The 25,274-nt window shown below is 38.5% G+C and overlaps 1 protein-coding gene across 4 annotated transcripts in view; it reads right to left on the minus strand.

Annotated features, from left to right (window-relative positions):
• GULP1 (GULP PTB domain containing engulfment adaptor 1) overlaps positions 1-8,611 on the minus strand; it is a 340,099-nt gene extending 331,488 nt beyond the window's left edge. The window contains exon 1 of one of the 4 annotated variants that reach the window (XM_044932616.2): positions 8,044-8,611. The gene's annotated coding sequence lies outside the window, so the exon portion shown is untranslated. Of the gene's footprint in view, positions 1-7,985 lie in introns of all 4 variants that reach the window. The other 3 variants (XM_044932614.2, XM_025273621.3, XM_044932608.2) reach the window with 3 other exon arrangements.
• Between the last annotated feature and the right edge of the window lie 16,663 nt (positions 8,612-25,274).

Here is a 25,274-nt window from a genome sequence, read left to right on the forward strand (position 1 = left end):
ATTCATCTGCTGATGGACATCTAGGTTGCTTCCATGTCCTGGCTATTATAAACAGTGCTGCGATGAACACTGGGGTACATGTGTCTCTTTCAATTCTGGTTTCCTCGGAGTGTATGCCCAGCAGTGGGATTACTGGGTCATATGGCAGTTCTAGTTCCAGTTTTTTTAAGGAATCTCCATACTGTTCTCCATAGTGGCTGTACTAGTCTGCATTCCCACCAACAGTGTAAGAGGGTTCTTTTTTTTCCGCACCCTCTCCAGCATTTGTTTATAGACTTTTTGATAGCAGCCATTCTGACCCGCATGAGATGATACCTCATTGTGGTTTTGATTTGCATTTCTCTGATAACAAGTGATGTTGAACATCTTTTCACGTGTTTGTTAGCCATTTGTATGTCTTCTTTGGATAAATGTTTGTTTAGTTCTTTGGCCCATTTTTTGTTTGGGTCGCTTATTTTTCTGGAATTGAGCTGCAGGAGCTGCTTGTATATTTTTGAGATTAATTCTTTGTCAGTTGCTTCGTTTGTTATTATTTTCTCCTATTCTGAAGGCTATCTTTTCACCTTGCTTATAGTTTCCTTCGTTGTGCAAAAGCTTTTAAGTTTAATTAGGTCCCATTTGTTTATTTTTGCTTTTATTTCCAATATTCTGGGAGGTGGGTCATAGAGAATCCAGCTATGATTTATGTCAGAGAGTGTTTTGCCTATGTTTTCCTCTAGGAGTTTTACAGTTTCTGGTCTTACATTTAGATCTTTAATCCATTTTGAGTTTATTTTTGTGTATGGTGTTAGAAAATGTTCTAGTTTCATTCTTTTACAAGTTACCAGTTTTCCCAGCACCACTTTTGTTAAAAGAGTCTTTTCTCCATTGTCAAAGTCTTTGTCTCCATTCTTGCCTCCTTTGTCAAAGATAAAGTGTCCATAGGTGCGTGGATTTATCTCTGGGCTTTCTATTCTGTTCCATTGATCTATATTTCTGTCTTTGTGCCAGTACCATACTGTCTTGATGACTGTTGCTTGTAGTATAGTCTGAAGTCAGGCAGGTTAATTCCTCCAGTTCCATTCTTCTTTCCCAAGATTGCTTTGGCTATTCAAGGTTTTTTGTAATTGCATACAAATTGTGAAATTATTTGTTCTAATTCTCTGAAAAATACTGTTGGTAGCTTGATAGGGATTGCATTGAATCTATAGATTGCTTTGGGTAGTATACTCATTTTCACTATATTGATATATCAACTTTTAATTACCCGAATTGGAGATCTGCTACCACAGCACAGATGGTTCTGTCTGCTTTCCAGCTAAAATGCTGTCTAAACACACTCTTTCTTAATTCGAATACAAAGTGAGAAGTTGAGCTAAGTTATCATTTGATGAAACATTACTTAACTATTTTAAAAGGTTATATACCCAGTCCTGAATGATTCCTTTAGTAGGTTACTTGTGCTCCATATTTTCTTCTACCAAACCTCTCAGCTAGCTATGTTTTGGTCATTTAAATGGCTATCATAACTTCTACAAGAGAATGGATTAAAGACCGAACCCAAATCATTCAATCTGCTCTTGGTTGATAGATCTGTCAAAGTTTAAGTTCCCTGAAATTCTTCAAGGACATGTGGTTGAAGTTTCAGGGAACAGGTCAACTATAACATTGGATAAGCAAAAGAAAAAGCTATACAATACAAGGAAAACACTACATTTACACACAATTCTCACTTCACAGAACCTTATAAATTTAGCAGTAGTAGTCATCTTTCAAGAAGTGGATTTACCTTCTGACAGCAGTTAACTGGGCGTTTGCCTGTTTTCTAAAGGAAAGTAGAAAAGAATTTGATGATTATGTCACCATGAGAGCCATTAACCAAATGAGGATACCAGATCTTTCCCACTAACTTTCTTAACCTTTATGGGTATAAATAAAAGCCTGAAACCCCATTAAAATTTGGGGCAAAAAATCAAGTATCTTTAGATTTATCTGGAAAAATTTTAAATTAATGGATAAAACTAATTCAGTTCAGTTAAGTTCAGTCACTCAGTCGTGTCCGACTCTTTGTGACCCCATGAATCGCAGCACGCCAGGCCTCCCTGTCCATCACTAACTCCCGGAGTTCACCCAGACTCACATCCATCGAGTCAGTGATGCCATCCAGCCATCTCATCCTGTCGTCCCCTTCTCCTCCTGTCCCCAAACCCTCCCAGCATCAGAGTCTTCTCCAGTGAGTCAACTCTTCTTATGAGGTGGCCAAAGTATTGGAGTTTCAGCTTTAGCATCATTCCCTCCAAAGAAATCCCAGGGCTGATCTCCTTCAGAATGGACTGGTTGGATCTCCTTGCAGTCCAAGGGACTCTCAAGAGTCTTCTCCAACACCACAGTTCAAAAGCATCAATTCTTCAGAGCTCAGCCTTCTTCACACTCCAACTCTCACATCCATACATGACCACAGGAAAAACCATAGCTTTGACTAGACGGACCTTTGTTGGCAAAGTAATGTCTCTGCTTTTGAATATGCTATCTAGGTTGGTCATAACTTTCCTTCCAAGGAGTAAGCATCTTTTAATTTTATGGCTGCAGTCACCATCTGCAGTGATTTTGGAGCCCAAACAAATAAAGTCTGACACTGTTTCCACTGTTTCCCCATCTATTTCCCATGAAGTGATGGGACCAGATGCAATGATCTTCATTTTCTGAATGTTCAGCTTTAAGTCAACTTTTTCACTCTCCACTTTCACTTTCATCAAGAGGCTTTTTAGTTCCTCTTCACTTTCTGCCATTAAGGTGGTGTCATCTGCATATCTGAGGTTATTGATATTTCTCCCAGCAATCTTGATTCCAGCTTGTGCTTCTTCCAGTCCAGCGTTTCTCATAATGTACTCTGCATATAAGTTAAATAAGCAGGGTGACAATATACAGCCTTGACCTACTCCTTTTCCTATTTGGAACCAGTCTGTTGTTCCATGTCCAGTTCTAACTGTTGCTTCCTGAAAATATCAATTAGTTGGAGTCATTTTCTCCTATGAAAAATATACCTAGCACAAATAGAGAAATATCAAAGAATATATATGGTCTATAATTCTATGTACATATATATATACATATCCATATAAGCATATATGTGGAGGAGGGATATCCAAATCTTGGAAGTTTCTAGTGTATAATCTGAATCTCCTCTTCAGAAGGCATGTGATAAGGATTATATGTAGGTATATTTATATAAGGCTAATAGCAAGAAACAAACATGAAATAAAGACAGCTATTACTATCTAGATATTATCTCATAGGTACACTCTGAAAATATATACAATGTTATTTGAAACTCTTAAAAATTTATATTAATATTTGTAATCACAATTGTTACATAAATTAATTCACTCATTCATATTAAGAGAGAAAATTAGAGCAATCTTTCCAAAACTATCCTTAAGTATACAGTATTGAATGATGAAACTTATTCCAAATTTACCATAACTATAGCACTTTAACAGTAAACAGAAAATTTGCAGTTATTCTCCTGCACAATATTTGAGTCAACGAACTGTCTTCTGAGAAAAAACAATCATGCATTATATGCATCATTAGAGTGGTTGGAAACATTTTCTTAAAATAAAACAACCACAAAACTAGCAAATCACAGAACCTAAAGAGTATAAGAACAGTTTTCTAAGCCTAACTCTGGAATAATGACTTAGAACCATTATCTTTAAAACTAAAAGGTTGATTTCAATTTCATATCCTCACTGGAAGCAAAGCAATTTCTCTGCTCAAAGTTTATACTATTTTTCCTCTTTGAATTTGAATATGTTTCACCTCCCATAGGAACAAGCTTAAGTTTCCTGAACTCTAAATCCATTAAGACAAATACTATTAGATCTACCAGCCTCTAATGTGTTTAGAGACCAGGGCTAACAGCAGTCAGGTCCTGTAACGACTTTTGAATTCATTATTATATTTGAATAAAATAACTTTTTTTGTTCTTCAGAGGTTATAGAAAACAAATTTCAGTTTTTCAGAATGAACCAAAAAGTACTGTGCTAAGTAGAATTTAAATTTTAAATTATCTTATATTCAGCAATGGTGAATAAGATTTTTAAGACTTTAAAATCAAAAGCAAAACTGGATATTTTACATTAAAATTACCCTATCACATCCTTGAACAGTCACTCATCCTGTGATTATTCAAGAAAAGTATCCACTGTTAATATGACCATAAATTCAACTAAAATTTTCCTTATACTCCCACTTTTTACAGATTTACTTTTAATGATAAGGTTTCCTCAGTGGCTGAGCTGTAAAGAATCTACCTGCAACGTAGGAGACACATGTTCTATCCCTAGGTTGGGAAGATCTTCTAAAGGAGGGTATGGCAATCCATTCCAGTATTCTTGCTGTGGAAATAATCCCATGCACAGAGAAGCCTTGCAGGCTAAAGTCCATAGGGTCGAAAAGTCAGACACTACTGAAGCAAAGAGCACTGCAGGGCACTAAGTCTAAAAATAAAAGTTATGATTAAGTATTTTACCAATAGATCTTATCCTTTACTTTACCCAATTTATTCTGTTTTATTTCTCTAATACAAGGACCTGTTCACCTGGAAAATAATTTTTACACATCCAAGAATACACTCAACTATAAAAATAGGTAGTTTATTTTACTAATTGATATATCAAACTAAAAATTAAATATCTCACAATTATTATACATGTATCAACAGTTTAACAGTCCATACATTATGGACAGCAATATAGATAATACATTATATGTTGGTAAAATGTTCAAGAAGTAAAATAACCTTCACAAATCACAGTGCTGAGAAGTTCAGGGCTGGGATTTGAATTCAAGCCTGATGTTTCCTCAGACATAAAAAGTACACAACAAATATTGGTTGAATCAATTAATGAATGGCTCCTAAATCTACCCTCTAATTTTTTAAGGAAACTATTGTGGCTATTGGGAAAAGAAAGTTTGTTTATACATCATACATGTATCTCAGTCTCTCAAGTGTTATTTCCGAGAAGGGAGCCAAATTCTGCAAATATGTTTGGTAATTTCTCATAAAAGCAAACTTGAGCTGGTTTAAAAAAAATAATTGGTCCTTGAGTATAAATATAAACCAAAATAAAAAGTAAATGAATTTGCTGATTGTTCTTTTCTGTTTGAGAGAATGACTCAGCTTTTGCCATAAGGAACTCTCAGCCAGTATTCTTTAAAAATAAAATTTATGATTAAACTACAACTATGATTAAAATGCAAGCTAGCAATTTTTATAAATTAAACACAGATATGTCACTATTACATGTGCAATTTAGATATAAATTTTCCAATTTATCCCTATAAATCTCAGCTGAATCAACCAAGACAGAAGCCCTATGACCTTTATGCTTAAAAATATATTAACATAAATTCATCTCTTTAATGCTCACTATAAGCTTCTAACTATGTAAAGGAAATTTCTTTACTTTGCAAGTGGAAAAACTGAAATCATAAACAGGGAAAACACTTTGCCAAGGGTGATTCATAAAGTCAATCTCAGAGAATAGGCTGATATCCACAATCTCAAACTCACCAACCCAGTGGAAATACAAACCATATCAGCATTTTTTACTGTTCAGCAACCCCAAACCCACAACAGTAGACCTACCTTCCTGGGAAAAAAAAAAAAAAATAGAGAAAACATGAACAATTTTAACACAAAAAAGAAAGGTCCTAATTGCAGATAAGATTCTTCAGTTCCCAGCTAGTCTGAAACTTGGAAGCAGCAGGGCCTTACCTATTGGGCCAATGTGTGAAATACTGAGATCACACCGACTTCTACTCCTTCAGGTGAAAGAGTAAGATCTATTATTGAGATCACTTTTGACAAACACAAGGAAGACATTTGGACCCATTTTCCACTTCAATTTCATGGCCTAATTCTGTGCTATTTGAGAATACCTAATTGAATTATTTGATTTAGGTGGAAAAACATCTGCTCAAAACCCAAGTCTTCCGTTCTTACTGGTTATGAAAACAAAGAACATCAAGGTCAAGGGCTTGAAGCTGCAGCAAGCCTAGTCCAAGTTGGGGAGAGAAATAGCAACAAAATGTGGGTATCCCCAAAATATGATCAGCACAAAAAGCACCAGATCCCCAGCTACTCCACCGCACCACTGATAGGGGCAATGGTCAGACTTTCCTCCTAGAGCACTTCTTTTCACTCTCCTCTGTCACATCCCACTGCAGTCTATGCTTAGTTTATTTTATTTTTTTGGCCAGAAAGACTGATCTTAGTCACCTAAAAGTTCTCACTGCAAAAGAAACCCCTTGTTTAAACTCAAGTACAACCAACAGCTCCTTTCCAATCATCCCCTGCAACTTCCCCAGTCCCTTTTATGCCTGGCTACTGAGCTCAGTCTAGTTTGGCTGCCTGCCAGCTTCCTCTCTTCTTTCCTTGTCAGTCGTGAAAACTTGGAAAATACTCCTGGACAGCTCAAGCAGACCTTTTAGTTATCCAGTGGGGCAGTACCTTAGCCTGTCTGCTGTTTCCAGCAAGGCTTGTAGTCGCCAGCGACTGCACTCTCCCAATTGGGTTTTCTAGCAAGGCTACTTGTTTATATCGGGGAAGGAGGGAAAGAATGGCAGAAAGGGGAGCGATTTGCAAATCTGAAAAATGTCCAACTCCTTGTTTGAGTTTCCTACCTCCTCACATTCAGTCTATCTCATTACTGCCCTCCTTTTAGCAACTTATTACCCATTTGGCATCAAAGACAAAATCATCCCTTTCAGGGTCTCCTTGTAGTCCCAGAAATTAACAAGGGGAGTAACAACTGGAAACTCTCCAAAAACTTTTATTCTTAAGTGCTGATGCAAGATTAAAAAAAAAAAAAAAAGGTCCAAAAATAAATTTATTAAACCCTTCCTAATTGCATTACTCTTTGTCAAACTTGCAGACTGAAACAGTGCATGTAAATTTGATTGCCAGTGAAAGTAAAGCCGGAGCAATTGGGGAAAACTGAGGACACAGGAAGAGATACCTTGACTGACATCCCGCACTTACTCGGGGTTTGCCCAAGGTACTAAGTGCACCCGCCAAGCCCAACACCAGCTACGTCTCCCTTACTCTACCCTGGCAGGCTAGTTCCAGCTGCGGCTTCCAGCTTCCTGTTCAAGTTCCATTCAACATCGTAAACACATTCCAAGAAACCCAGCCTGCCCAGAGTTCCCTCCCGCACACAGGGAACTCTGAGCTGCGGCCCCAGGAGCCACGGGGAAGAACCGATTGTGCTGAGTCCTGATGCGTGCAGGGAGCCAGCCCCCGAGGTGGTGAACCCCAGCTAACGAGCTCGGCGCGGGAACCGAGAGCCCAGGGTCTCATCAACCCGCAGCGCCGCGCGCCGCTCTAAGGTAGAGCCTGCCCGAAGCAACTACTTCACCCACCCAGTCAAAGGGTAACCGTGCGGGCGCCGCCCCTGAGTTTGGGCCCTCCCAGCCCTGGGCTTTAAAGAACCGGCGGCCCGGCCTCGGAGCTTCGCGCCTCCCCACCCCCATGCCCACACACTCTGCCGGAGCCAACAAAAGGGAGGTTACGCTGGAAGAAGTTTCGCTCCTGGGTCGCCTCGCGGTGACCCGGCGATGACTTGCCTGCTCAGCCCCGTCTGCTCCGCACACTCTCCGCCGTTCGGATCTGCCGGTGTCCCGCCAGCTCCTGCCCACCGGCCCCGGCCCCCCGGGACCAAAGTTACCACAAAGGGCTCCAGGAGTCGGGAGACCGCGGCGTCCCCGACCTCGGAGGCTCTCCGTCATCATCCCGGCAGCACTGCCACGGCACTCGTCAACAGGTCTCAGCCGCCTTTCTTGCTGAAAGACTCCCTGAGCTTTTCACCGTCCTAATTTTTGCAACCTGCCCCGCGGCGGCACGCAGCACCGCGTTAGCCCTTCCTTCCCCGCCACCCGGCCGCGGCTGACCACCGCCCGCCGCCTCTCTTGGTGTCAGTTTAAAAGAGACTGTCTGCTACCTGGCGGGACGCGCGGCTACCCGGGAAGCCCTCAGATGAAACCGCGGTCTCTCCGTACCTTCCTGACGGATACAGTCGGGTCAGGCTCCGGGCAGGGGCGTGGAGAGCCGCGGGCGTCCTCGGGGCCGGGCGATCTCCGCTCCGGCACAGCCGGGGCGCCGTCTCCGCGGCCGAGAGGGAAAGTTTCTCTACGTCAACGGCGAGCTGGCCTCGGGACCCTCCGGCTCCTGTCCCCTCCCTCGACGTGCTCGCGGCCCCCTCCCTCCTCTTCCTAATCGGCTGAAGCCGTTACTGGCGCGGGCTGGCGGCTGGGGCTCGAGGCTCGGGACTCCGGGTCGCTCCCGGCTGGGAACGCGGGGCTCCCCCTCTCGGCCAGAAGGAAAGTCTCCGAGACGCGGCTGGCGCACTTGGGGCGGTCTCCTTGGACACTTCCAAACGGGACGCCTGTGTTCCAGCTCGCAGACTTTCTTCAGTCTCTGATGCTTGTCTCCTATGGGCCCACTGGGTGCTGTGGCATCTGCACGAAGGACCCAAGGGGGAGAGGAATGTGGAGAAGGCTAGGCCTTACCTAACCCGGTTCTTAGTTGGCACAGAAGCCAAAACACAGTCCCACCCACCCGCCTCCTCGTCCCCCCGCCGCGTTTCCCTTTGAACCTCCTCTCTGAAGAACCGGATCGCGACTACTAGCCTTCCCTTATCTCTCTGTGTTTCCGAATACAATTTTAAAACACTTTTGCTGCTTAGCAAGGAGAGAGGGAGGTTAAAAAAAAAATGTCAAAAAAGCACACATACGAGTAGTTGCTGCATTTATCAGGAAAGCATTGACACAGTTGTTGCTGTGACTGACCGCACCTCAACACTTTTTTTCTTTTTTTTTCTGTTTTTAAAAACAGACTGAATCTCTGTACTTCTTTATGCCTTAAAAAAGCAGAAAAAGAAAAGAAAAGAAAAAATTGCCTCCAACACTAGATCATGCTCATTTTCTCCATTTAGATATTAACCTCCAAAATTCAAGACCTCTATATGGGGTTCAAGGGAAAACACAACAAACCATTTTCACTAACACATTTAAGCGATTCTTTGAAGATGAGAGGACATTTACCAAAGTTTTGGGCGAAGCCACTAATAATTTAGTTTACTATTTTTTTTTTTTTAATTTGAACGTGAAAACAGATGGAGAAAGGGGAAACAAAAAGGAGTTTTTTGCAGGACTAACAAATATACTGTATTACAGTGGAATCCAGGGCTTAGAATCAAACTAGTCATATTCCTTTCCAGATTCCATGTTTAACTCATTCTGTGCCCTAGGACACTGGTCGCAATCACAGCTGCCAAAAGGAATTATATAATAGAACTCGCAGTCACAGTCACATTTACAGGAATTAGATTAGTGTCAGGCACAGAGAAGGTACTCAATAAATATTTGGTTCTTGTATCCCACTAGATTTGACTATAACTAGGAGAAGATGGTACTAGAAATTTCCCCCAAAGACCTTAACTTTATCAGTGTTCTTCTCCCTAATGTTTTTTTCCACTAGAAAAGATACATCACAATTATTTAAAAAAAAAAAAAAAACCTGAGTTTATAGATTACGCAGGTCCAGTCAAACTCCCCTTACTTTAAATACAAGCAACTGAAGTCCAAGAATCTTAACTGATTTTCCCCAAATCTCATTATTAGGAGGAACTACAGCTAGGACCAGCAACCAGGCACTCAGTTCATAGGCAGAGTCTTCTTTCAACTATCTCTTCCACTTTATATCACAACAATCAAGCAGTAAAATAATTACATTTAAAACATTAATCATAGGACAATGCTGGTTTCTTTTTCTGTAAATAACCTTTAAACAATTAATTTTCAAACAACTACTAAACAATAAATGATGCCATATAGGTGATCAATTAATATTAAAATGAGTATAAGAATAAATCAAATGATAGCCCACAGCATTGATACTTAGGAATAATGAGGTTGACCAGATGACCAAATCCATGCTTGTATAATGGTGGGCTGCTATCTATGGGGTTATACAAGAGTCAGACACGACTGAAGTGACTTAGCAGCAGCAGCAGGTATGTTCTTTTAACACAATATTTTAAAATTAAATACAGAACTCTAGGCTCCCAAGGACACACCAACAATCACTGGGATCTATGGCCCTCACTTTGAGAAACACTAGTTTAGTCTTCAATACTCTGGCTCCACTTGAAAGAGTAGGTCATAAGAATAAATAAGGCTGAAGAACTCAAACATAAGCTCCATCATTTAAATTAATGGAAAATTTCATAGCATGTACTTATTTCTTATTCATTTGCCTCTGATATCTTTAAAAAGAAGTTCTTCTAAACCTTTTCTTACCTTACTCAATGTTGAAAGTAGCCTGGACTTTTTTACATAATTGGACTTTTATATAATTCCCAGGTTCTCAGAGATATCTTCCTTCTGAATAGGGATTATCTACTACACCAGCCTCCTCCTGAATTAGCCACTAAAATAATTTCTTGAAGGCATTTCTTAGTCTTCTCTTTAGAATTCTATACTTCCTTTCCATGAGACTTGGAAGTTACCAAAAACAGAAAAAATTATAACCGTAAAGTACATCTATCATGGATGAATGAATGGGGATGCATGAATCCCCATAACTGTCTTTTTCTAATCATTACATACAGAGTTAAAGATGACTCGTCTTTATATTACCTCCCAATGTTTAAGATCTCTAAACATGCTATTGCTCTCTAATTTTTATAACCTGACTTTTGATACAAAGTGCTTTATGAAATATCTTAGAAGTACAAAAATCTCAAAGATGTCAGAACCAAGTTTTTAAAAACATTAAAAGGAAATAGAACAAGATTTAAAATCAGATCTATAGCATGCTCCAGGAACTGAAGATGCAGGATAGCAAAGAGATGGGCTGCAGAGGCTCTGGCAGGGCACCACCATTAGAATGTGCCTAATTCTACTTACAGCAAATATTCAGATTTCCATTTGAAAAGTCTTCACACGCATCATAGGAACATACCATTTACTGAATGATCCATTCTTTTCCCAGTGATCTTAGAAGTAATCCTTGGTGGTTTAGTCGCTAAGCCGTGTCCGACTCTTGCGACCCCATGGACTGTAGCCTGCCAGGCTCCTCTGTCCATGAGATTTTCCAGCAAGAATACTGGAGTGGGTTGCCATTTCCTTCTCCAGGTGGTCTTCCTGACCCAGAATTGAACCCGAGTCTCCTGCATTGCAGGAGATTCTTTCCCAACTGAGCTACAAGGGAAGCCCAAAGTAATCCTTCAGTTCAGTTCGGTCGCTCAGTCGTGTCCGACTCTTTGTGACCCCATGAATCGTAGCACTCCAGGCTGCCCTGTCCATCACCAACTCCCGGAGTTCACTCAGACTCACGTCCAACGAGTCAGTGATGCCATCCAGCCATCTCATCCTCTGTCGTCCCCTTCTCCTCTTGCCCCCAATCCCTCCCAGCCTCAGAGTCTTTTCCAATGAGTCAACTCTTCGCATGAGGTGGCCAAAGTACTGGAGTCTCAGCTTTAGCATCATTCCTTCCAAAGAAATCCCAGGGCTGATCTCCTTCAGAATGGACTGGTTGGATCTCCTTGCAGTCCAAGGGACTCTCAAGAGTCTTCTCCAACACCACAGTTCAAAAGCATCAATTCTTCGGTGCTCAGCCTTCTTCCCAGTCCAACTCTCACATCCATACATGACCACAGGAAAAACCATAGCCTTGACTAGCTGGACCTTTGTTGGCAAAGTAATGTCTCTGCTTTTGAATATGCTATCTAGGTTGGACATAACTTTCCTTCCAAGGAGTAAGCGTCTTTTAATTTCATGGCTGCAGTCACCATCTGAAGTGATTTTGGAGCCCCAAAAAATAAAGTTTGTCACACTTTTGATCCATTGTTTCCCCATCTATTTCCCATGAAGTGGTGGGACCGGATGCCATGATCTTCGTTTTCTGAATGTTGAGCTTTAAGCCAACTTTTTCACTCTCCACTTTCACTTTCATCAAGAGGCTTTTTAGTTCCTCTTCACTCTCTGCCATAAGGGTGGTGTCATCTGCATATCTGAGGTTATTGATATTTCTCCTGGCAATCTTGATTCCAGCTTGTGCTTCTTCCAGCCCAGCGTTTCTCATGATGTACTCTGCATAGAAGTTAAATAAGCAAGGTGACAATATACAGCCTTGACGTACTCCTTTTCCTATTTGGAACCAGTCTGTTGTTCCATGCCCAGTTCTAACTGTTGCTTCCTGACCTTACCATATATTAATTTAGATATAAAATAGGATCTGTTTATGAACTTCCAGGTGTGATAAAACAGTAAAGAGAATGCAGTAAGACTCCTTCCAACTCCCACCAAAAAAAAGGTGTTATACAGACTGAAATTCAACCAGGGTTCCTTTCCAGCCATGTCAGTGGAGCTCATCTATTAGTCTGTAGAAAGGGGAATCTTTTCTAACTATAAAGACATCCTCAGCTCTTAGCTAAACACCTGCAGAGCTTCCTTGGAAGAGTTCTCGGTGTTTTTCTAATTTGCACAAAACTACCATATGGGCTAGCAGCAGTCCTTTGCCATTTATCTTTCAGTGTATTCCTGCAATAAAACATTATTAATTGCCTCAGCCTATAATTGTTTAAAATATGTGTTCAGTAAGTTCCCCTTAACTATTTCTTCTTCAAAAGTTTCATCATTATTCTCTCATTTATTTTTCCAAGTGAACTTTGGAATAATTCTGTTAAGTTTCCTTATCATATCTTCTTCTTTCCTACCTTTGATCACTAAACTCTTCTGTTAGAATTGTGTTAAACTTATATATTAGCCTACTCGAATCACTTCATTATTCAATTTTTCCTTCTGATCCTGAAACAGAAAATGCATTTCTATCTTGAAAAGAGTGGACTTCTGCACCCATTCATATCATACCTTCCAGCCCATTAGCCCATAAAACTGCCACTTGTTGGGTTCCTTGTTTTCTGCTGAGAATGAAAAGACCTTTATTCTACAATAACTACAGAACACAAACAACAACTGGGATTGTCACAGCCTGACTTTACAGTAGAAAAGAGGGAAATCAAAGATCTTGATCCAGGTCAGGTTTCCACTTCTAGTTCCAGTTCACATGCACCCGAGACTGTAGTGAGTGCCGTATGAGGAAGCCGGTCATGATCAAAAGAGAAAAACTTGTAGCAGCTTTATGGAGAGGCTTGGCCTAATGACCAGGGCTGGTCTCTTGAGATATGCTCTCCTGCCTCAGCATTTGCAGGCCTGGAAAGTTTGCTCAAAGTAGTTTTATTTTCACGAAAAGCTGCAGAATTCAGAAGATATTTTGTCCACTTGAAGCCTCACATACTTAAAATACAAGAAACAGAACAAACAAATCTTACTGCAAAAAGAATTAGGTTATTTTTCTTTTAATTAGGTTGGAAACAAATAATACATTCTAGACTGTCTAAAAGTGATTTTGGGCACAAGAAAACTTTTTATTTGAAAATTATGATTTGTGTTCTTTCACGAGAATGCTAATTTCTTAAATGACTTTCAAAGTTTTATATCAGAATTAACCCAGACTGGGTGAGCAGGGCCTGACAAAAATGTAATGCAAGTGAGGGCACCTGAACACTTGATCTTGACAAAATGTGATTTGGGGAAATGTCGTCATCCTTTAAAATGCAAAGGGGCATTGGCTCCTATCACAATCTAACAACAAAACACTGAGTCTCTTCTTCATTACAGGGATAAAATAATACTAACCACGGCTCTTCTGCAAAAGGCAAACTATGGTATGAACTGCTAGAACACAGATTTGTCATGTTGGTTCCATGTCAACAATCTCTCTAGCCTGGCAGCCTGAGAACACACACAGATAAAGTGCTATCAGTTCAGTGGAAATTGGATGGTTTTCAGTGGGTGTAATTGTGCGAGCCCATTGTTCACTTTCAAAAATGAAGCTTTCCAGAAGCAATTTCAAAATCACACAGATATTTCACATATACTGATAGTGTAGGTAAGGATCATCTATTTTCCACAAAATAAATTGCCGAAGACTTTAAGATGAACACCACTATCTATAAATACAATGTTCTGTGTGAAAATCTATACATTATAAAAGTTAAGAAGATAATAAAATACTTAAGGAAATGAAATTGTTTTTATTGAAAATTCTGTGCACTCTACCATGGGCTTAGGGAAGAATTAGTGAAGTGTAAGTGAAAGGTAGAATTAATTTAACCTCATGAGAGAGTGTTTAAAATTTGAAGGATGCTTTCGCAGGTTCAACTCTATTTACCAAATTAAGTTTCAATATTGCTTATAACTGTATATTTTGAGGCTGCTGATTTTTGAAGGAAAAAGCATAGCATAGAGTTTTAAAGCATGAACTTTGAAGTAATAGTCATGAGTGCAAATATGTGTGATGCCACATTGGCTATGGAATCTTGGAACTTCTCTTGCTTTAAATTAGATTCCTCACTTCTGAAACATAATTGTCAAAATTATTAGAGTTCATAAATGTAATGCATTTAGCATAGTCTACCTCCAGGGGATCTTCCAAACACAGGGATCAAACCCAGGTCTCCCGCATTACAGGTGGATTCTTAACCAACTGTGCCACCAGGGAAGCCCATAGTCTGGCAAGAAAATATAAAATATATGGTAGTGGTATACGGAAATATGTAAAGTTATTCAAACTTTGATATGTTTATGTGAGTTTCTCTTGAAATGGAATCAATATGGGCCAAAATAAAAGGAAAATAGTTACCTTGGCTGAAAAAACAGACTATAACTGTACAGTTTTCTTTGAGGAAGTTGAGATATTTCTGACATTTTTGTCAAGAAATAAGAAATTTTATGGTTAAGAGCTATAAACTATTATGTATAAAAAAAATAAGCTATAAGGATCAGTTCAATCAGTTCATTGCTCAGTCATGTCCAACACTTTGCACCCCATGGACCCCAGCACGCCAGGCCTCCCTGTCCATTATCAACTCCCGGAGTTTACTTAAACCCATCTCCATTGAGTCAGTGATGCTATCCAACCACCTCATCCTCTATCGTCCCCTTCTCCTCCTGCCCTCAATCTTTCTCAGCATCAAGGTCTTTTCAAATGAGTCAGTTCTTCACATCAGGTGGCCAAAGTATTGGAGTTTCAGCCTCAACATCAGTTCTTCCAATGAATACTCAGAGCTGATGTCCTTTAGGATGGACTGGTTGGATATCCTTGCAGTCCAAGGGACTGTCAAGAGTCTTCTCCAACACCACAGTTCAAAAGCATCAATTCTTCAGCACTCAGCTTTCTTTATAGTCAACTCTCATATCTATATATGACTGCTGGAAAAACCATAGCCTTGACGAGATGGACCTTTGTTGAAAAAGTAATGTCTCTGCTTTTTAATATGCTGTCTAGGTTGGTCACAACTTTCCTTCTAAGGAGTAAGCATCTTTTAATTTCATGGCTGCAATCACCATTTGCAGTGATTTTGGACCCCCAAAATTAAAGTCTGTCACTGTCCATTGTTTCCCCATCTATTTCCCATGAAGTGATGGGACCAGATGCCACGATCTTCATTTTTTGAATGTTGAGTTTTAAGCCAACATTTTCACTCTCCTCTTTCACTTTATCAAGAGACTCTTTAGTTCTTCTTCACTTTCTGCCATGAGGGTGGCGTCATCTGCATATCTGAGGTTATTGATATTTCTCCCAGCAATCTTGATTCCAGTTTATGCTTCTTCCAGCCCAGCATTTCTCATGATGTACTCTTCTTATAAGTTAAATAAGCAGGGTGACAATATACAGCCTTGACGTACTCCATTTCCTATTTGGAACCAGTCTGTTGGTCCATGTCCAGTTCTAACTGTTGCTTCCTGACCTGCATATAGGTTTCTCAAGACACAGGTCAGGTAGTCTGGTATTCCCATCTCTTTAAGATTTTTCCACAGTTTATTGTGATCCACACAGTCAAAGGCTTTGGCAAAGTCAATAAAGCAGAAATGGTGGAGAGATCTGACAGAATGTGGTCCACTGGAGAAGGGAATGGCAAACCACTTCAGTATTCTTGCCTTGAGAACCCCATGAACAGTATGAAAAGGAAAATGATAGGATACTGAAAGAGGAACTCCCCGGGTCAGTAGGTGCCCAATATGCTACTGGAGATCAGTGTTGAAATAACTCAAGAAAAAATGAAAAGATGGAGCCAAAGCAAAAACAATACCCAGTTGTAGATGTGACTGGTGATAGAAGCAAGGGCCGATGCTACAAAGAGCAATATTGCATAGGAACCTGGAATGTCAGGTCCATGAATCAAAGCAAATTGGAAGTGGTCAAACAGAAGATGGCAGGAATGAACGTTGACATTCTAGGAATCAGCGAACTAAAATGGACTGGAATGGGTGAATTTAACTCAGATGACCATTATATCTACTACTGTGGGCAGGAATCCCTTAGGAGAAATGGAGTAGCCATCATAGTCAACAAAAGAGTCCGAAATGCAGTACTTGGAGGCAGTCTCAGAAACGACAGAATGATCTCTGTTCGTTTCCAAAGCAAACCATTCAATATCACGTAATCCAAGCCTATGCCCCAACCAGCGCTGAAGAAGCTGAAGTTGAACTGTTCTATGAAGACCTACAAGACCTTTTAGGACTAACACCCAAAAAAGATGTTCTTTTCATTATAGGGGACTGGAATGCAGGAAATACTATACTCAAGTATACCTCAATTAAAATAGAAATTTATTTACAAAGTTAAACATATTTTTAGATCTGTTATTCATCAGTTAATTCTAAATTTACAAAATGATTTTATACAGATATATATTCTTTTTCATTAGAACTTTCTGAATTTTTTTTAATGAAATATAATTGCTTTACAATATTTTGTTAGTTTCTGTTATACGATGAAGTGAATCAGCTATGTATTTTTAAATGATGACAACAGTAAGTCTTGTTAACATTCATCACTAACACAATTTTTTTAAGATCTGCTCTTGTAGCAACTTTAGTATATACAATACAGTATTATTAACTACAGTAAATTATACTGTACATTGTATTCCCAGTACCTATTTATTTTGTAACTGAAAGTTTAAACTGGTGGTCAAGAGGTATCAAGTTCCAGTTGTATATTTATTTTAATCTTTTAAGTGATCAATTGCATTTATTCAGATATTGCCAGTTTTTCTACCAATGTGCCTTTTCTGTCCCAGATTTCCATACAGCATTTATGTCTCCTAGTCTCCCCTGATCTCTGACAGTTGCTTGCTCTTTCTGTGTCTTTCATGACCTTGATTATTTTGAAGAGTAATAGCTGAATATTTTGTAGATTGTCCCTCAAATCAAGTTTGTCTGCTGTTTCCTCATAGTTAGACCGGGGTGATGGGTAATTGGGAAGATACCACAGAAGTGTCATCGTTGTGTCATCAAGAAGGTACATGATATTGACATGAACTCACACTGGTGATGTAAACGTGGTCAAGGTAGTGTCCACCGGATTTCTCCGCTGTAAAGTTACTCTTTTTATCTTTGTAATTAATTATTATTTGGGAGGAGATACTTTGAGCAGAAAAGAATTTATGTTTTCTAATTGTGGTGCTGGAGAAGACTCTTGAGAGTCTCTTGGACTATAAGGAGATCCAACCAGTCAATCCTAAAGGAAATCAACCTTGAATATGCATTGGAAGGACTGATGCTAAATCTGAAGCTCCAAAACTTTGGCCACCTGATGCAAACAACCAACTCATTGGAAAAGACCCTGATGCTGAGAAAGACTGAAGGCACGAGGAGAAAGGGAAGACAGAGGATGAGATGGTTGAGTGGCATCACTGACTCAATGGACATGAACTTGGGCAAACTCTGGGAGATAGTGATGGACAGGGAGGTCTGGAGTGCTGCAGTCCACGGGGTCACTTGCAAAGAATTAGACATGACTTATGGACTGAACAACAATAATTTGGATATTATGTAAATATCCTATTTCTCCTTAAACTTCTGGCCAATAATTTTGACATGCAATGATGAATCTTGCCTGCAGTAATTAATATTGTAGTGCTCTAAGAGTGCTACACACTTAGCACTCTTAGTGTGTAGAAGTGCTTAGTGTGTAGAAGTGTGTAGAAGTGCTACACACTTCTTTTTTTCATATTTTTTGTAATTATTAATTGGGATTTTTTTGTAAGAATTCTTTTACACTTTCTTTATAAGAAAGTGTGTTTCTTCCACCTCATCTAATATTACCATTTGACTGAGTTTAGTTTGAATCTTAAAATACTATCTGTTCAAAGAACTGCTGTAAGTGTACTGCTAGGGAGCAGGAATAATGGAGGACAGGCCTGCCCCAGGAGTTGCGTCATCATTCATGCAGCATTCAGAACTGAGCATCTCCAATGTCAGTCACTGAGCTGGTGCAGGAGAAATGACAATGAATAAGCACAGTCTTTGTATTTAAGGAACTCACAGTCTAATAGAGGGAAACTCATGTAATAAATAAATGCAAGTTAGGCACTAAAATAGAAATACATTCCTTAACTATTGGGAGCAGGATGTGCTAACAGTTTACAAATCAGGTATGTTGTCACAATGTGAGCTGAGTTTTGAAAGGTGATTGGGTGTATAGCAGGCAGGCAAGATGGAGAAAAGTATTCTTGGCAGAGAGAATGTCATGATTGTAGGCCGAGAAACTTGAAATCGAAAGATAAGCACTAGGAAGTTCAAAAAGATTAGTGGGTTAGTAAGTATTCAGTGACAGTCCTAAATTTACCTTGTAAATCTTTGTGATGAGAGCTACTCAGAGTCTTATAGTACTTTTGTTTTAGAAAATGCACTCCAGTGACCATTTAGGTAAGGTATTGAAACTGTGTAAAATTTTAAGAAGGGAGATCAATTAAGGGACTTGGGTTTCTTTTTTTAATCAAATTTAATATTTTGTGCTATCTGAGTGATAAATATTAATATAAACTTTAGAGTGAGGTGATTATTTTATCGAGAGAAGGTACCAGTTATGGGGTTTTATAGCTCAATAAGTTTGGGGTCATGACTCTTTAGCATTTTTGAGTATCCTAAATTCTACATTATTTGGGTTTCAAATTCTCTTGAATCCTGAGAACAGCAAACAACATAATATAATGATGGAAAATCTAGATCTTGCAGCCACTGCTTTTGTCTAGTTACCTTTACAGCCTCAATGTATATTTTCATAATTTTTAATAGTACAAAGAAAATTAGAGTGATGTAGGAATCTCTATGAATCTATTAAATCTACATTCTTAGAGTTATATTTGTATAGGAAACACCACTCTTTTAGTTATTTTAAGTTAATATTTAATTTCAGCTGTTGGGAAACAAAGCAATGGGAGTGAGGCCAATGTTGAAGGAATTTCAGAAAAGGGTAAGATTAAGAAGTTCATGAGGGAAGGTACACAGTAAAGCAACACTCTAGTTATTACTGAAAAGTATAGACTCTAGATTATACAATAGAGGCTGGTGAGATATTCAAAGAGAACTGCATAGTTATTGGCAATTTAGATTATATGCTACTATGATGCACTAGCAGCAAGCTGACCTTTGAGTTTATGTATAAAAACTTTTAACATTTCATGAGTACCAAGAGCATTTACCTATACAGATATTTCAGAAAGTTCTATGAGAACGTGTATGTATAAGTCAGAATCCTGGAAAGCAATAAATAGGTCATTCAAACTAGGTTATTTGAGAAGAGTTTAATTAAAAGACTATTTTTAAAGGTGTGGGCAAGATTTAAGAAATACAGTTAGCCTCATAGAGTAATACTTTAGGAAGCCATTGCCACACCTAGACCTACAGGGGCAAGAGGAAGATGAAGGAATGGTTACTAGAACCCTGGAGAAGTTGTGACTTTCAGGTAAGGGGCACAGCCAAATGTGACTAGTCAAGAAGGGAACAGGGGGTATCACTGTGCTGACATCACTCTCCTCCCACGTTCCTATCTCCTGCTGGTGTTTCCCATTGCTCGATTGCAGTAGCAAATTTGAAGGCAATGGAGCGATCAGATGCAGTCCCAGTGGGTCATTCTTCTAGGGAACAGAGCAGTATAAAGAAGGATGATTAGCAAATCTGGTTGGTTAAATTGAAGATATTTAACACATTTTAACTAATACTTTGCAAGAAGCAAGAAAGAGTTATCTTTATTTAAATTGGACTTTATTTGAATATAACTCTCATTAAAGATAAAGGGTTTTAACCAATATGAGTTTCTTGAGTTTGGAATTCATTAAATTTGGGGAAGCATAGATTAGCATGTTGAAGGCTTTTTTATCATTTTAAAATAGATTTTACAGTTATTGGAAACAGAAAGAACACACAAATAAAATATAAAAGAATGAAATAAAATATAAAAATAGGTATAGTTTATAAGCTTAAAAAGTTCAGTTGCCCACTCGGTATCACAAAATCCAATTTGACATTAAAATGAATATGAAAGTCTACTAACAGATATTTAGAAAAAGCATTTAATAATGCCCAAACATCAGAAATCGCTCAGATGCCTTTAGGCAAAGTATAATGTGTTTTTATGATACTAACATTTAAAAATTCTTCTTCAAGCAAAGTACATCATGCGGGAATCTGGGGGGGTTGTGTGTGTCTGCTGGTATAATGCTTGAATTTTCACTTGGATAATTGAAAAAATTTTGTCTCATTATCTACCTCAAATCATATTTAAAAGCAAAAGTAGACTACAATTTTAGTAAGCCAAGAGTATTATAATGTATTATTTCAAATAACATAGCAAAATAATTTCATTTTTATTGTAAATATTTAAAATAAAACAATGTTTAAATATTCACTTGACAATAAAAGTCTTAATGCAACTTTTACAAGTTTTGTGCTCTTTTTCAAAATATTTTATTTTGTATTAGTTGTAAAATTAGTTTCTATTAGCCTGGTCCTGGTCAAAAGTACTTTATGAATATTAACTATTTCTGGTACATATTGTTAGTTTTATTCATGAGAGGAACCAATTTTCCCATTTATTTATTTTGTTTACTGACAGTCTTCAGACTTTCAACTGTACTGAGTGGACTGCTTCTTTAGCTTTCAATTTTAATAACTGATTTTTGTTAATATGGTAGTACTATTTTTATTTTCTTGATAAGAACATTTAAATGTTAAACTAATGCAATAATTCTAGTTGTAAATATGAGTAATAACCATCATTATTATAGAATTGGTCTTGACAAGTCTAAAATAAAACATCTGAGATCATGTGAGAGTGAAGTAATGTAGTAACATAGAAAAAGAGAAAAACATACACGAGTTGATGTCAAAACAATTGGATATCAGTCTTGGTTATGTTCTGCAGCTCTATGAATCAGTTGTACCAGCTCTGGATAACAGTTTGGGGCATTAAATAAGATATTGTTTTTATACGGTTGCTTGTACCCATTCCTCTGGTCACATTATTTCTTCTGTTCTCGGCCATGTATTAATATATATAGGTGTGTACATGTTGACTCTTTAAAGTTCATCTTGCAAACAGTACCTTGAAAGCAAAAATACTTTTGATTTTCAAGTGAGAGTCTTTGTTCAGAGAGAAAAGTTTCACTTGGAATTTCTAAAGCTAGGTTTTACATATTAAAAGCAATTTCTGGGAATTCCCTGGCAGTTCAGTAGTTGATCCTCATTCAGAGGATGAGATGGTTGGCTGGCATCATGGACTCAATGGACATGAGTTTGCGCAAACTCTCAGGGATAGTGAAGGACAGGGAAGCCTGAGGTGCTGCAGTCCATTGGATCACGAAGAGTTGCACAGGATTTAGCAACCGAACAACAACCAGTAGTTAGGGCTCAGTGTCTTCACTGTCAGGACCCAGGCTTGATCCACAGTGATCCATGGTCATACTGAAAGATGCATGGTGCAGCCAAAAAAAAAAAGTAATTGGTAAAACTGATGCTAGGAACCCAAGTAGTGAAAAGTGATAATGCATCACCTTTCCTACTCCAAACAAACAAGGGCTTAATTTGGATGATTCTGGAAACAGCAGACAGCCTTGAAGCTTCATGAATAGCCTTGAAATTCTATAGTACCTGCCAATTTCCCAGACAGTTAAGAATAACAGTGCCTGTGGGAGATAGTCCCACTTAACAGGACAGAGTGCCCCACCCTCCCAGTCAAATGGAAAGAACATTTCTCTGTAAACAGTGGAGGCTGAGGACTACAATTCTGCTTTCCTGGGTCCCAGTCCTCTTCCAGATAGTCTCTTCCTATCTGGATTGTTAACAGGGCCTTGCTTTGCTTCAGAGTTAACCAGGACTGGACCAGCTGTAGGAGAATCATTTTGGAATGTACACTACATTTTATACCTCCAGTTTAAAGCTAGGGAACAACAGGATGACAGGAAAATCCTACTCAATATTCTGTTATGTAAACTTCCTAAAGATCATCTAGAAATAATTGTGATTTTTTTTTTTTTTTTGGTTATTCACAAATAATTTTTCAAAGCCAGTAAGAATGTACTGGGAAGTTAAAACTATTACAGTGTTGCCTATTACATTTTAGCAATGGAAAAATAAGTTTTCCAAGGAGAAAAGAAGACATTCAACAATGTTCTGTCACACGGATTCATTTGTGTACAAATCTTATACAATACAAAAACTCAAGAAATCTGCTATATGGAATATACAGCCTAGATATCAAAATTGAAAAGTAATTTTTATGTAATGATACGTCTCATTCACAGTTGCTTCAGGATATAGCTACATAATGAACTTTTAATACAATGGTTATTATGACAGAGTATGATTCCCCTTGGAAAACATACAGGTTATGTTTTAGGGACATGTAGCATATCTTACTAATATTACACAGGAAAATCTGAATACTCTCTCTTTTATAAATATAATTGCTCTGTAAGTTATTATTTTCACAGAGCTTTACTGAAAGATAGCCTATATGCATATTAAGAGTAGTGGTGGAAAATACTTGTGTGCTCAGTCATATCTGACTTTGCAACCATGGACTATAGCCCGTCAGGCTCCTCTGTTCATGGGATTCTCTGGCAAGAGTACTGGAGAGGGTTGCCATGTCTTTCTCCATGGGATCTTCTTAACCCAGGGATTGAACCCGAGTCTCCTAAATCTCCTGCATTTGTAGGTAGATTCTTTAGCACTGAGCCACCTGGAAAATACTTTAAAAAGATTAAAGACAATGGCATACCGTGTTAGGAGCTCTGTTTTAAAAGGTTCTCAAGATCACTTGGGCTTCCCTGGTGGCTCAGATGGTAAAGCATCTGTCTGCAAAGCAAGAGACCGGGATTTGATCCCTGGGTTGGGAAGATCCCCTGGAGAAGGAAATGGCAGCCCACTCCAGTATTCTTGCCTGGAAAATCCCATGGATGGTGGAGCCTAGTAGGCTGCTGTCCATGGGGTCGCAAAGAGTCAGACACGACTGAGCGACTTCAGTTTCTTTCACGCTCACTTAGAAACAACTCAGTGAATTCTACTTAACTGCACATTCCAAAATAAGAAGGAAACAATATTGAAGGCAAGAAGGCTATGTCATAGATTTAATTTCAACTAATATTTTATTTTCAAAAATTAGAATGAGCAAGCTAATTACTTTAAACTCATTTGTAAATTATAGCTAAGTCCTTCCTTTTTCCTCTTTACAAGAAAGTTATGGTATTGCTATTATTTGAGAAACAACAGTGTAAGAAAATCTGGTAGGATTATTGAAAATATAATATAGTGTATTTCTTTCAGTTTTCTTCTTCTACCTCAGAGAATGCTGTTTCCTTGTTTCATATTCTTTATCCTATCTACTACCAAATAATTTGACTCTAAAACCATAATTTACTTTAGTTCTAGCACAGGAAAATATTTCCTTTCTTTGTAATACCTTTATTATTAAAGAAAGTAACATCTGGCCAACTCTTCGATATAACAGACTAGTAAGAAGATTGCAAACAAATGTAATGATAAGGAAAAATTATAATTTAAGGTAGGGAGAAGGTGCTGATGAATAAAATAATAGAGATGTTTCTAAGCTTTTTAAATTAATATACTGTATTCAACAGTGATAAAAAATTAATGAAGAATATTCATAGAATATTAATAGTGGGTGGTTAGTCTCAGTAATGGAAATTAAAATTAGTTAATTTTTTAAAATTATCTGCATTTCTTAAATTTTTATACAATTTTCCTTCTTTTTAATTTAGCTATGGTTTTCTAAGTTATATTATTCAACAGGATAAAAATAATTAGAAATATTATGTCATTTGAGTTTTATAGAAATCATTTAATAGTATGAAAGCAATATACTTTTCTCACTTTTAGTTCAGAAATTAGTGAAAAAATGCCGTGTCTTTCTTAATCAAGTTATGGATGCATTTTTATAATTACAGTTAAACTTTCAGCTTAGTGAACGATAACTAAGCTTGGTGTGTGTAGCTTGTATGCCACGATTCTAAAAATCAAAAACAAACAACAAAGGAAAGTGCCTGTAGTTATGAGATTATCTATTTAGTTTTGGTTGTGCTGGATCTTTGTTCATGCATGCGGGCTTTCTCCTACTGCCCCCAGCGGGGACTATTCCTCCTTGTGGTGCGCAGGCTTCTCATTGCCGTGAATTCTGTTGTGGAATACAGGCTCTAGGCAAAGGGCCTTCAGTAGCTGTGGCTCACCAGCTTGGTGCTCTGCGGCATGTGGAATCTTCTGGATCAGGGATTTGAACCCATATCCTCTGTTCTGGCAGGTGGATTCTTATCTACCAGGAAAGTCCAGCCCTTTTATTTTGATATATTCTTAGAATAAAATCCAACCTAATCCTTGGGATAACAGTAGAAAGAGTGTGAACTTTGAAATGAAACAATCCTGGGTTCAAATGCCAAGCTTTCTGTCTCCTGTTTTTACAGTACCTCTCATCTCTAACGTTATACACTTAACCTGATAGTCCCCACATTTCCTTCTCTTTCACATCACATTTTGTTTCTCACATCAAAGGATAAAGCTTGTTTATGGCCTCCTTGAATCTTTGCTGGCCTTGTGACTAGCTTCACCCCATAGAATGCAGTAGACTTCTCAGTCTAAGACAGGCAGCTTTCATTTTTCTTTCTCTTGGAATCCAGCTTCCAAGCTACGAGAAGCCTAAACCAAAGTAACAGCCTATGTGGCAAAGCCATGTGGAAAGAGAAAAGTCCTAAGACTACATAGAGGAGAACCAAGAAACCCAGCCAACAGTGAAAACAGGCCCCAAACACATGACCCTAAATGAGTGCTTTTACTTAAGTCTTTCCAGCTATCCTACTTAATCCACT

Source organism: Bubalus bubalis, chromosome 2 (assembly GCF_019923935.1).
Source record: "Bubalus bubalis isolate 160015118507 breed Murrah chromosome 2, NDDB_SH_1, whole genome shotgun sequence".
Lineage (NCBI taxonomy): Eukaryota > Metazoa > Chordata > Mammalia > Artiodactyla > Bovidae > Bubalus > Bubalus bubalis.